The sequence below is a fragment of the Lagopus muta genome, chromosome 7 (genome assembly GCF_023343835.1).
Source record: "Lagopus muta isolate bLagMut1 chromosome 7, bLagMut1 primary, whole genome shotgun sequence".
In the NCBI taxonomy this organism is placed as follows: Eukaryota; Metazoa; Chordata; class Aves; order Galliformes; family Phasianidae; genus Lagopus; species Lagopus muta.
The window spans coordinates 37465608-37480344 of NC_064439.1; the positions used below are offsets into that span (position 1 = coordinate 37465608).

General features: G+C 38.5%; 1 long non-coding RNA gene across 1 annotated transcript in view; it reads left to right on the forward strand.

Annotated features, from left to right (window-relative positions):
- The window catches only part of LOC125696119 (uncharacterized), a 28643-nt gene extending 14323 nt beyond the window's left edge, over positions 1-14320 (forward strand). Inside the window, exon 3 of the long non-coding RNA XR_007378194.1 lies at positions 12558-14320. This is a non-coding gene — a long non-coding RNA (uncharacterized LOC125696119). The remainder of the gene's footprint in view (positions 1-12557) is intronic.
- The last annotated feature ends 417 nt before the right edge of the window (positions 14321-14737 follow it).

The following is a 14737-nucleotide window of genomic DNA, read 5'->3' on the forward strand; positions in this document are numbered from 1 at the left end:
GTATTTTTCAAGAGGTTTGAGAGGAAGGAAAAGGTAAGATGCAGACCCTAGTGAGCGTCCATCATTTCCTTTGTTTGCACTTTGATGACATCTGATTATTTAACTTATAAAGATATTCAAGTGGTTATAAGTAATTCAGTAAGACTTTCTGTGCTGTGGCTGTGTAAACATTTCAGTGATGTATAGTCAGCACAGCTTTTAGGAGCCATGAGCCTGTCCTGTTGCACCTGCTGGTGGTTCTATCTCAGTCATGCAGAGACTCGTTGCTGAAATGAAGCACAGATTTCCCTTGCTCATGCTAATGAACTTAGAAACAGAATGACAGGTGGTCTGGGGGAAGGCTGGGTTATTTTACACTGAGGCATAACTGAGCTGCTTCATTGGGTCAGAGAACTTTAGAAAGCAGTTTTGGCAGTTGATATTAATGTCAACTTTGCTGTCTCTTTTGAAAGTTCATTCTTCTTCTCATTAAGTATTTATTCAAAAGCTCTGTCTAAATTGGGAGAACTGATTAACTGTTGGTTTCCTTCCAAATACACCTTCCTTTTCTGATTCTGGTGTCTGTAGATAATGAAATGTCTGCTACTTCTGTTAGTGCTGATTCCACTTATAATGCTCCTAGGGATCCAAATCAGACAATACAATGACTTGTCTGTCAGTCTTTCTGTTTTGTTTTGTGTTTTGTTTTTATTGGGAACACTTCCTTTGTGGTCTCATAGTGTAGCTTTAGCCCTTGCATTTCACCAGCTGCACTATTGTAGTGTGAGAGACTTTGAGTCACACATCACTCTCAATCTTTAAATCACATTGTGTCAGTGCATAAGCAGATATTTCCATTGCAGATGTATCATCAGCTGCTTTTTCTTGATTGTGCCTTAGCAAATGTTCTTGTACTAGAGTGGTCGGCACCAAAAATAAAATCTTGTGAGGATTCCGCAAGGTGAATTACTGAAATTCACCTGGTAATTTCCAGGGAGAAAATGAAAAAGATCGTAAGAAACAACACTGCTATCCTTTAGTCTTTACAGTGAAGAAGGAAAATCACAAACCTGGGAAAGGAAGAAAGTGAGAAAACAGTACTGATACAGCATATCTCCAACCAAAAATACCTCAAAGTGAACTACTAATGTGCAAGTGAAGCTCTTCTCCTAAATAGGTTTGTATTTGGATGTAGCAGTTCTGGGGTAAAATTTCATCAGAAATGTCTAACAGGATGGTGGTGAAAGCTCCTATTTACCTTAAATCTGTGTTTTAATTAAATAATAAAAAAAGAATGAGTTATCCGTAATGGGTATAAATGTTCTCATAGAACACTGAGCATGTGAGTCTAAAATCATCCCAGTGATATACTCCAATCCTCCTCCCTGTAAGTCAGCAAACCTGTACTGCAGCCCTTGCAGATTCTGTGCGTTGCTTAGACCATCTAAGAGCAAGTCATGCATTCCAGAACTTTTGGATGTACTGTATAGAACACCTTATTTTACTGTCATCTTCTGGTGTGAGAATAGAAACAATGGTGCTTCCTTAATGGTTACTGTTCAGAAACTGTGATGGTTCTTTGATTGTCCATGGGCTTCAATCACACAGTCTGGAAGAAGAATATACCTTTATGCTGTGCAGCATAGCATATGTCAAACCACAGCTAGAGCAAAGAAGTTCTGAACCACCAGTGGCCTGAATAATTATTTTTGCAAACCTTTCTGATAACTGCAGTTAAGGAAGAAGTCAGTAAAGCCAGAAGATTGTGACCATTTATTTCCTCCCCTTCCATATGTAGAGATGATTAAAAAAACAAAACAAACAAACAAAAAAAAACCTGATGTCATTTAGAAAAGGACAATAGTAGAAGTTATGTACAAATTAGTCATATAAAGCAAAAAGTTTAAATCTGTCAGAGACATACCAGTAACTAAGCTGTAATGTAAGTGATAAATCCTGACTAAGGTGGGGGGTGAAATGGAGAGAAAAAGATCACTCCTTGTTCTTATTAGGCAGCAGTTTCTGAAAAGAATTCACTACAGCTGTAGTTCAGCAAAGCACTTGTATATCCTTTTCATCTTCAATAACAAGCCCACTGCTTATGTATGTACCTAAGGGCTCTTGCATGCTTAACTGCTCTGCTAAATCAAAATCAAAGCTTATGTTATGAGGTCTTTCAAAGTGATGTTTGTAGACACACTGTGTTTATCTGGATGGGAGAACACAAAGCAGTATCTATCTGCCTTTTGTAAAGCATAAATAACAATCTTTGTTTTAAGAATCTTTTGTGTGTATGTATATGAAACTTGTATCTGAAGGCTTTTTCAGCTCTTGCATCCTTTGTCTTTGGAGTCAACAGTCACCCCAGCATTTGGCACAGTACTCTGCAAGTTATGGGAGAACTGCAGTGCAGGATTTTTGCTACCTCATGAGGAAACACAGGAAAAATTGGCCATTTCTCTTCTTGCTCGTCATCAGCAAAGTAAATGTGGTTCAGAGGATACAGTATTTGCATACCACAGTGTTGCATGTTTATTTTTCCTCTTGTTTGGAAGCTCGGAGCTTAATAAAGCTGATTGTATATTCACAACATCACAGAGAGCCCTCGCAACTCTATTCAAAACAACCTGTGCAAACAGATTATTGAGTGATGATACTGAATCTGAAGTGCATGAGGGAAATGCCCCCTGCTACTTATTCTTATGTGGATCCTTTCTGCTAAAATACTACTACATGGTGATATCAAACAGCTTTTATTTCTTTCTTTTCCTCCCAAGCACTGCAGTATCTTCCTCCCCTATATTTGCTGATAAAATATTCAGGTTTACATTAGCTTGAAAACTAATTTTAGAATCTCTTTAGGATCATCTTCTGCTCAAATGCAGATTGCAGCATTCTGTAATATCAGGATTCTTTTAGATCTAGCAGCTGCCTTGGATAACATGGGCCATACGGCGTTGTTTATGTTTGTGCTCCCTACCAAGAGCAGATGGAGTCTCCTTCCAGCAGCTTTGCTGCTTCTTTGCGTGGGAGGCCCGGAGAGAAACTGTTGGTAACTTATTCATCTGCCCCCAGCCCTCTTCAGTCTTACCACCACTCATCTATGAGTGCCAGTGGGGCTTTGTATGAAATGTGGCTCTGGTGCAGCTTTGCCACCAGCATCAGTGAGGTGAGGACTTCTGTGGTGTGCAGTACCTTCAGCCTGCTGTCGTGCTTGTATTTGATCCTGCTGTTCCCAGGCTGTCTCTGTGCCTCCAACATTTGCAGAGAAGAGGTTGATGGCTGAATCCAGTTTTGGTTTGGAGCAGGGTTTCCACAGTGCCTTAGCAAAAGCAAGTTTGGGTATTGTTATAGTGGGTGCCTTGGCAAAGTGAGAGGAAATGTGCTGCAGTAGCCTGTATTATAGTCCCTGTTAGCTCCTTAAGCACATCCCATTTTCCTGAGTAGGTTTTGGGACTGCAGGGAGCTTAGGGCTGCCATGGCAACCCTGCTAAGAAGGCAGAACTATCTATTTCAGATGATTGGGGTTGAATGAAATAAGCAGAACAACTTTCTGGGAGGTTGCTGTAAGAATCCCCTGAGGAAAGTTTTGCTCTGGGAGTTGTTTTCCTATGTAAGAGAATGTTATATTCAAGGCTGTGCCTGGATGCACAGGTGATTTCTCCATTTCTGGGATTGCTTTATTTCTATTTAACAGAGGCAAGGCTAACCCCTTCTTGGCATTGAAGTGTTTGAAGACAAAGATTGGTGCAGCACAAAACACGTGCAGTGGTCAAATACCACTACTTTACCACCCAACAAAAGTAAATTATTCCTTGAGCAGTTCCCTAGTTTGCATATAGTCTGTGTATGGGACACTGCTTAGAGTGGCACGATGTAGTAAGGGAAAACAAAGAGGATTTAATTTTATTTTTCTTCTGCAATAGTTTAAATCCATTTCAAACTGAAAATTAAAACTTATTGGGAAACAATATAGATTTTTACATTTCTTTTTCTGCCAGTTAAAGCCTCCTCTCAAAGCAGCAGGGTAAAACATTCCCACTGTGACTCTCCATGTTTCCTGCTTTTTATGGTGTTTGGTGTCCGTGAAGGAAAGCTGCTCCCTGGAATCCAGCAGTGGCTGTTCACATGAGAATTATGTCCTTCTGACCATGATTATTTATTGCTTAAGACGCAGTGCACTGAATTGCAAACTACCCCTTGGGTGGTTTGAACACCATATCATTTGTTTGTATCATTTAATTATAGCAATAAATCTCTAACACAATGTTTGGACTGTATCTGCCTATTCTCACCTCACATCTATAAATTTTAAAGCTGTTGGCTTTTGGTTATGGTTGACTATATGTCTTTATAGTGCAAAACTTTTGTAATTAAAAGTAAACAGAACATTTCGACTGAATTTCAATTTTAATTATTTTTTTGGCTTTTTATCCTATTTGGGAAACATTTTTGATGATGTTTGAAAACAGGCAAGGGAAGCTTTCTTAATGTTCTCATTATCTATGCATGTCCCAAATAAAGGACTTCTTCCATATTGTTATCCAGGATTTATGTAAACCACAGTGACTTTCAGTCTTAGTATGCTTCTGATGTTTTAATTCAGATGCCTCTAGTGAATTCAGTCTCTTTAAGATTCACTTGGAGCCCATTAGAAATAAAATATAAGTTGCCCATATAATGGATTAGAATATTTTAAAGCTTAAATGACATGTATCCATTGGGCATACTTTAGTGCTAGCAGTCGTGTCTGTTTGTTTGTTTTCCTCCTAGGGATTGGGAGATACAAGCTGAATGATTTAAAAGACCAGGAATAGTGGAATAGGCTTGGTGTGTGTAAACGTTTTTATGACTACTTGTGGTTTAGGAATTTATTGCAGCTGCTTTCAATAGCTTGATTTAAAAGTGCATGTAAGAGAATGTTGATGAAACATTAACTAATGGCTTAATGGAGCACAAGTGCATCATTTTATTGTAATGACCTTTATTAACAAATGGATGATAAACATGTTTATATGGTGTTTGCCCTGGAGCATTAATAGTAAAGATAGTGATAAATGTGTGTAATGAATACAGCTCTTTTCAGAGGTTAAATGAGACTGCTTACAAAACATGCAAACTCTACTGATTTTATTATTATTTTTTTTTTTTTAAGCAAAATGTAGTTATACTTCAATACTAAAACTCAACCTATATTGGTTTTCACTCTATTCTATCAACCTTAGAATGCAAGTGAAGCACCTGTGAGAGGCTGCTCTGCACCAGATCTGGTGGTGCCACCTCCTGCAGTTTAGGGTTGTTCTAGGAAATGTTTGTGTCATTTTTCAAACAGATCCAAGCTCTTTGGTGAGGGACCATCCTCAGAAAGTGCAGAGTTAAATCCAGTTGGCGGCCAGTCACAAGTGGTGTCCCCCAGGGCTCGGTACTGGAGCCGCTTCTATTTAACTTCTTTATTAATGATCTTGATGAGGATATTGAGTGCATCCTCAGTAAGTTTGCAGATGACACCAAGTTGGGAGGGAATGTTGATCTGCCTGAGGGGAGAAAGTCACTACAGAGGGACCTGGATAGAATGGATCGATTGGCCAAGGCAAACTATATGAGTTTCACTAGGGCCAAATCGTTTCTCTTTACAACAACCCCAGGCAACCCTACAGGCTTGGGGAGGAGTGGCTGGAAAGTTTCCTGATGGAAAGGGACCTTGGTGTAGTGATGGACAGCTGGCTGAATATGAGCCAGTAGTGTGTCCAGGTTGTCAAGAAAGCCAATAGCTTCCTGGCTTGTATCAGGAATGGTGTGCTGAGCAGGACGAGGGAAGTAATCCTGCCCCTGCACTCAGCGTTGGTGAGGTCCTACCACAAGTACAGTGTTCAGTTTTGGGCACCTCAGTACAGAAAGGACATTGAGGTACAGCAGCAGGTCCAAAGAAGGGCAGCAAGGCTTGTGAAGGGCTTGGAGAATATGCCCTACAAGGAGAGACTGAAGGAACTGGGGCTGTTTAGTCTGGGGGAAAAGAGGCTGAGGGGAGACGTTATTGCTCTCTTCTGGTATCTGAACGGTGCTTACAGTGAGAGTGGGATTGGTCTCTTCTCTCTGGTGACAGTGACAGGATGAGGGGAAATGGCCTCAAGTTGTGCCAGGGTAAGTTTAGGTTGGATATCAGGAAAAACTTCTTTACAGAAAGGGTTGTTAAGCACTGGAATAGGCTGCCCAGGGAGGTGGTTGAGTCACCAACTGTGGATGTGTCTAAAAACCATTTGGATTTGGTGCTCAGGGACATGACTGAGCAGACAGTTGTTAGAGTTAGGGTACTGTGGCTAGGTTGCAGTTGGACTTGATGAACTTTAAGGTCTTCTCCAGCCTGAGCAATTCTATGATTCTGTGATAGATATTTGGGCAAACTGGACCTTCCTAAGCATTCTGGTTCAGAACACAGTGAAAACAACACAATGACTAAAATCAGCCTGATATACTTCAAAAAGAAAGCCATAGTTCTTCTAAATTATAGTGGTTGGTTTTAATCCGGTATTACAAATCTGGACTCGTAATACCATTAGCTAAATCTACTTGCCAATGTGAAAGTTTTCTTACTGTTGTCTATGTTCCTTATATGCGAAGAGGTCTCATTCTATCTTACATTGAAACTAAAAATGTCTTTCTGTATCTTTTTGTACAAATTATGTTTAAGTAAGAAAACTTCAGTACTTTTAAATATATGAATGATATGTAATACAACATCAGATAATCATATTAATATTTCGAAGATTTATTCATAGTATTTCTTCTTTTACTAAAGAAGGAAAAATGTTTTATTTTAAATTTTGCTGGGAGTAATAGAACAAAAGCAAATGATTGTGGTGTTCCCTGCAGAACAAAAGCAGTTATAGAGACCCCATGAGAGAATAATTTCACTGTAAGGTACTGTGTTGAAGCAGAAGTTCAGTACAAGAGAAGAATAATCGTGATATTTTAGGAAAGTTGGGTGCAGAAATAAAAGTAACTTTATACTTTTCTTGTTGAATATCTTTTTCATTGTATAGAGGCCTGAAAAATCTAAATCATGGGAAGATTGCTCAGTTCTGCAGTTCATGGGATTTTTTCCCACAATGCCTTTTCTAGATCCCTCTTGACAAAATAATAGTTTATGAAACTCCTAAATACATCTGCATTGCTTTACTGCCTTGAGTTTAAATAATAAATGTATTGCTTCTTTCTTCCTTGACAGTGTGCAAAAGAATTCAGAATTAATTACTGCCCGGTTTTAACTATCTAAATGTGAATGAACCAAGTAAGAAAATGTCTTTCTCCCTTAAGGCTTTCATCTTGACAATGGCCTGTGTTGTAAAGAAAATTCATAGTATTCTTTAAAAGGCTTTTGGTAGGCAGGCTTCCACAGTAGAATAATCTCAAAAGAAGCCTGCATAACAGCCTTTTTTATTAATTCCCTATCAGAAGTGTCCAAATAGTGCAAAAAACAAATCTACTCTTCCACTTGGTACTCATCCTTTCAGGTTTCAGGCATCTGTTGCATATGCCACTCTGAGAACGCTAAAGATGTTAAGAGATGCTAGAAATTATCTGAGTTGTATTCTCCAACAGGGTAGCAGATTTTAGGACTGAATTGCTTAGAACTGCTGTTGACGTATAACTACCATTGTTACTCTTGAATAAGTTCTGAACTGGGCATGTAATCTCTGTAGTCTTAGGTATTGTAAAAATGTACTTCAGCATAGGCCTTTTCCAGAAATAAAAACTAGATATGCAATTTTTTTCCCTCCTCCTAACAACAGAGGTTTCTTAGGTGTTGAGGCCGAATTTCTGAAACTGAAAGGGAAAAATCCCTAAGTAGCTTTCTAGGTGATGTTGTGAAGCTATTTTTAGCTTCACAAATACTAAATATTATATTAAATATTATATTGTATATTTATTTTATATAACTTCCACACAGGAAGACTTTCAATTATCTAAATCTAGTTGTAATAGTAAACAAATGTCATTTTAACCAGGGTCTAGTATAAAGACATTGAGGCAGTACTTATGTACATCCTTGTGGAAGAAAAGCGGTCAATAAGGAGGTAAATAAATGGGGTGGGTTTGGCTAAGTCTATGACCAACTGTAGAGAAGATAAAACCTAAAAAGCAAGATAACTCTATCATTTTCTTGACGGAAAACAGGTCTTACCCCAGCTGTTGCAAAATACATGTTATTTGTGTGTGCAAATTAAAGATCTTAGGTTATTGTAATCAGAGACAAGGATTTGAAAAAGTTTAGGTGCCAGACAGCCCTCTTCTTATGTTTGGCTTGAAAAAAATCTTCCTCACAACTCTCTTCTTGCTACCTATACATGACAAAGAAGCAGTATAGATTTCCTGATGGTTAGACTCATGAACATCCATTTTTCCAGAGGTGAACATAAGTATCACTTCCCTTGACCTGCTGGTTATGTTCTTTTTAATGCACCCCAGGATACCATCAACCTTCTTGGCCACAAGCAGTTTAAAGGCCTTATACCTTGTCCTGCTGCTGTGCTCCCTGATAAAGACTCTCTAGTGTTCTTTTCAAGCACTGGAAGGCTGCTGTAAGGTCTTCCCAGAGCCTTAGGCTAAATAAACCCAACCTCTGTATCTTCATAGGTGAGGTGCTCCAGGTCTCTGATGTTCCTTCTCTGGAACCACTCCAACAGGTTTCTTATGCTGGAGCCCTGGAGATGAATGCAATGTTGCTGGTGGGGTCTCATGAACTTGAGGGGGAAGGAGAGTCACCTCTGTCAATCTGCTGGCCACACTTCTTTTGATGTAGTCCAAGTTAGAGATTCTTTTCTGGTTGTAAGCATACGTTGCCAGCCCAAGTTGAATTTTTCCACTTGCCAACACCCTGAAGTCCTTCTTGGGGCTTCTCAATTTGTTATACAAGACACTCACCTAAACTTTCCCGCTATAATAATTTTGCTATGGAGAAATTAAGAAAACAAGTCATACCCTGCCTATGTTAATCCCGTGTAAAACTAGAGGAGTTCCATTCAGATCCACTGCAGTTAAAAGCAGTGTAGCTGATAGCAGGATCTATCCTATGGCTCCCTTTTGTAATTACATTCTGAGCTAATCATGTAGATTTGCTGCTTTATCGGCTATAAGTAGGCATTTGTATGCAATGATCCAGTACTGACTTGACTTTTCTGGACAGAAAACATACAGATTTATCCAGAAATACCTGTCAGAGAATGGTAAAAGCTTGTATTATCAAGGTTTGAAGTATTCATCCTTATTTTAGTTAGTTAAAGCTGTTTGAAAAATGTTCAGACTTTTTTGTCCTTTAAGAACTGAGTGCTTTTTTGTTAGAGATCATGTAGGTAAATGAATAGTATTTCACCTCCTCAGTATTGAAGAAGTGGGAATCATTTATTGCCTATAGCTATTGTGCTATTTTGTGAGGAAAATAAGTAGGAGAGAAGAAATTTCAGTGAATGTTGCGTTCTGGTTGTGACAGTGACATCATAGTGTGCCACTGATATATTCTGAAGAAGTGTGCAATGGTTATCATAAAATACCACATTAGGAACAGGTCATAGTGAGATGAAACCAGCTGCTCTGTATATATATCCATGTGTGTTTACAGTGTGTGTATATATAAACAAAATTTTCCTTGGCCTTTCGGAAGTTTAGCTTAATTGAGTAGAAACAGTTACAGTGAAGAAGGATTTTAGTCTGGGATTTCAGTCTGATTCAGTGTTTTATCTCTCTTCTGGATCACTGACTGCATCTCTAGATGCAAATACAACTGTGGTAGGCTTTCTTTGGGACACCTCCATCTTGAATCCTGCTTCTGAAGAGTACAAGCATGTAGTAGAGGAAGTAAATAGCCCCAAACGGAAACAATGCTTTTTTCTTTTTTTATTTCTTTTTTTCTTCTTTCTCCACATTGTCTTCCTCAGTTTATCTCATCTGGTTCGGTATAGGTCAGTGCATGCCCTATTTGCCAGCACTGGATTTCTGGAATGGATTAACTAGCTCTTCATGAAGCTTCTTACATTTGGTTTGCCTAGATTAACATTTCTCTTGCCCTTGCTAGTATTCTCCAGCCTGCACTGCCTGCCTGCTCTTCTAGGACAACATCAGAAATCCCTTCTTTGTCCTGCAGATTTTCATTGAAACCTAACAGATTAGCGTTCAACTTTCTATTTTTCCTAAATCTCTGATAAGCAGCACAAGGAGGATGAAAAGACATTCAATTTTCTTTTGAAGGGTTCACTGTATTATTGGACTTGTTTATTTAGGTCTGGCTTCATGTGATTATAAAGACAGCTGATTTTTTTTTGTTGTTGTTGTTTGCTTGATTTTTATTTACTTAGTTCCTCTGTTGAGGAAATGATAATGGTAGGTTTTCCATAAAGCCCTTCAAGGACTCTGTTTTAAACAAGCCATTATACTACATCAGAAACACTAAAGTCTGAAGTGATTCTTCCCACCCTCTCCTATGTCCCAGTTTCCATTTGCTCACTTGCCCTTCCCTCGTTGCTGTTCTTTTCAATTTATTCATTATTTATGTTAATTATTTTGGAAGTGTTGAGCAGAGGTAAGCCAAAACTCTGACACTTACATTGGTGATTCTTAGGGCCGTTCTCAGTGCAGACGGACTGATGTTTAACAAGGAAAATTTCCCTTTCCCTCTTACTAAGAAAAGATTTATTTTAGCAGCACAACACTATGCCCAAAGAAAATCCCCTAGCTCAAAGGCATTTTAAAAAGCTGAACGTATGTGAAAGTGCATTCCTATTAACTGATTCCCTCTTGATGCTAATGAACTAAGAGAAGCTTTATCCTGGCAGACAGTGCTTGACTGCCTGCTGCTCTTTGGAAATTGTTGCTCTGTCCTGTCTTCTACAGCTGCCTTCAGGCTATCTGCAAAAGTTCACATTCAGTAATTGTTTGGGTCATATATTAGCTGTTTCTTTACAAAAAAGGCTAAATAATCTGAGAAATTCTATGGCACGGCTGCTGACTTTAATAATCTATTAAGGATTTTGGGTAGCCTGTGCTTTACCTTAATGTTTCTGTTCTAATAATAGGAAAAAGTCAATACTGTCATGAATTTGCAATGGAAATTGGCATGAATAATGTGTTGGCAAGGCAGAAGTCAGGACTGCTGGCAGAGAAAAATAACACCTAATTTTTGGAGGCAGTGTGCCTGAGTGACTAGAACGGTGCTCTGGGGTTAGGAAGGTTGGCTCTGGTCCTGTGAATATGCCCTTCAGTAGCAGCTGTCCAAAACTCTGAAGGTGAGGTCAGGAGCATCTTTCATTAGGTACGAGAAACCCTGGAGCTATTAAACCTGTAGGTCATTTACCTTTCTGACTTAGGGTGTGTTTTGTGTATAGAATGTGGCTTATTTCAGCTTCCCATTTTTGTTAAAACATTCTAAGGAACAGTGAATTAAGAACATTTTATTCTAGCAGATGATTTACTAGCTTTTTTTTTTTTTTCATTTTAAAGTAAGAAGTGTGATCCTAGACTCAAGAAGAGCTTCAAGTCAAATTGATTTAGCTTTCTTGTATCTGGCCTTACAGAAGCATGGGATATGAATAGCTGTGGTAGAGAGGTACCATTGGGAAACCATGGCTTGTAGCAGAGAGGTGCTGCTAGGGAGCCATGCCTTGATGGCAGTTTATTTCTTGAGAGTCTCTGTTCATTCAATAGCTCCTCTATTAATCAGTCTGACAGCAAATTGTTTTTTCCAGATCTGTTTTTGATTTCTGCAGCAGGTTTCTTCTCATACTGCCTTCATTGGTTAGTAGAAAGACCTAGGGGCATCAGATCTTGACATGAGAAATAGATATCTCATGCTGATTATATAATTATGTTAATATTTTTAAGTAGGACAAGCCACCCATTTTTTTTCAACTGGAAATTGTCCATCCTGAGGAGAACAGACAATGTGCTGAAGCTTCCAAACATCTCCTGCTAACATTTAGGTTAATTATATTTTTACTGGGAGCACATGATAGATAAACACCTGTGCAACTGTGCTGGGAGATCAGGGTGTCATGTCTGTGTTTTTTCAGAGCTTAAGCTTTTGCCAGCATCATGTATAATGAGCAATCTAAGAGTTGTTACCTAGCTGTATTGGGATTTCTTAGGCCAACTGAGATCAGCAGTATCATCTAAATTCCTGCTTTACAGATTAATTTACAATTAGGAGAATGTGTAAGGGAATCCACCTCTGCTGTGTAAATATTAATTATTACTCGTGCTTTTACACCGGGTAGATTCTTCTCTCTCCTACTTCAGATATCTTCCTCCACAGTCTCATAACCTCCTCTTTGTTTCTCAGTCTTCACCCTTTGATTTCAGCGCAATATTCTTAAAATTGATTTCTGTGACTGTAAACTTTTTTAATACTACCTTACTGAAAATAAAAATTACATAAAATGTAGGTAGTCTGATCATTAAGGAGTGAAACCTTAATGCGTAGAAGTAAGTTGGATTTTAATATTTGAGAGTATTAGGATATATTCTGTGTTCTTGTAATGGAAGTTTAATCAAATAAAAATCTTTTTTTTTTTTCTTTTTTTTCTGGAAAGGTTAATACTGAGACTTCCCTCCATCCTTCCTCTTATTCTAAGGAAGGCTTGAACCAACTTGAACTTCACAAGAATGACTTGCTCCATGAAGATGGTGTGGGGAGTAGATCTGGTTTGTCCACAAATGCAGGGACATTTTTTTCAAAATAACTCTATTCAGTTTCTTTAAGAAGCTAGCCTCAGTTCTTGGGCTGCCTAAAGAGTAGCTGTGCCTGCATAAGTAAATGAAAACTCTGGTGTTATATACATCAGAGTATAAAATGCTTTTTAAATGCAAAGTTTATTCTGAAATCAACAGAAGCATCATCAGTCATCATGATAAATTCTAGACAGCATGCTTTGAGAAGTTAATCTCACTTATTAAAATGATAAATGTAGAGGAATATGGAACTTGTCATAGTGGAGTAGACTCACTTCTGCATTTGATTCAGTATCCTGCATCAAAGCATGTCATTGGATACTACAAATCTGCTGTGCCTGGCCTCACCATGACAAACAAATTTACTGATTGCCCTCAAGTGTGAAGGTGTCCCAAACATATTTGGAACCCTCTATGTCTTTGAAAGGATCAGAGTTCTGCTTCTAGATGCTTTTGGACATTCATCCCACTGAAATTCACTGGTGATGTTCCTGTGAGTTATCTCTGTGTTTTAATGTAACTCCTACTCTTTGAATGAGTCTTACCCACAAAATGTAAGCGTATCATGTCTGACATGGAATATTTGGCATCACCTGTGTTTTGGAATGATGCTTCAGAGACATGGACCTTTTCTGGCACCTAATCTCTGAGATCACACAAGGTTGATCTAGGGGATGGCTTTAAACTTGTTAGAGAGACCAGTGAGAGAACAATTCTTACTTGTGGGTCTTTTGGGTAACTGTGGTAGACTAAAAGCACATGGAGGTAAATATTAATGTCACTGACAGCATTGTCATCTCCTAGAGTTAATTAAGGTACTGTCAGCATATGACAGCTTTACCCAGTCATGAACTACTGTCTAAAATGAAATATTACTCCCACAAGTTTATAGTAATTCCTTGTACGACTACAGACTGTTGTTTCCAAGCTTTTCTTTTTCCCTTTCTTTTTTTCACTGCTCAGCACTTTCATTTCATTTTAGCTGAGCAGAGATGGGCTTGTGGCTGCTAGTGGTTCACATCACATCTACTGGAATTCAGCATTGCTTCTTGCTACTCCAAGGCTCTGGCCCAGACTTGGGATGCTTAAATGGTTCTCTGGACCTCTGTACGGTGAAAAACACTGAAGGCCAAGCAGAATCTGTTACAATAGGAGCAGAAAACATAACTCCTATCTTCCTGTCACCTCTATCTGAATATCTTTGCAAGTAAAAACTGAATTTGGGTTGAGATTGAACTTGGTTCTTTTTCATGGTTTCTTCCTTCTTTAGAAAGCACCAGATGTTATTGAAAGGCAATGTGCACTTAGTTCTGAGAAATGTGCAGTCCACAAACCCTTCTCAGGCTCTTACCAACAAAAACTTACCCGGGGAAGATGAGAGCTTCTGCTTCTTGACACCTTTTCCACTTGCCCTTTGCACCAGGAGCAAGACTCTCACAGTCAAATGAAAATATGCTTGTGAATGTGGATGCTAGTTTGGGGATGTGGGAAGAGGGAAAGTGGTTGTTCTTTAATGTTGTTGTTTTTGCTGCAATAATGTTTTTGTTTTGTTTTTGATTTCTAAGTTCCTCTCAAAACTTTTGATATGCATCTGTTTATGCGGATTGGAAAATTTAGGGCTATGATTGCTTTTTTTTTTTTTTTTTTTTTTCTGCTGAGACTTTTTACATTTCAAAAATTTTATTTCCAGTAGTTAATTCTCCGTTCTTACTTAGGCCAATATGAAACAGCTAAACTCTTATATTATGTGTGGAAATGAAAGTAATCCTGAAATATCTGCCATGGACTTTTTAATCCTTATTAAAACTGAAGGAAGAAAAGGAATATGTGCTCAATAGTCTTGACTTATTCCCCATTAAGTGAGAATTTTTCCATTTCAGAATGCCCCTGTTTAATTTTAAATCAGCCTTTCAGCCTTCATGATGAGTGGCGGGCAAGAAGGAGAGTCTGCCAGTTTCTTGTGAGAATTTCAGGTCCTTCTGAGCTATGAAAGGGAATTTTCATTGTCCATATTGTCATTGTGACTGATCACAACATTATT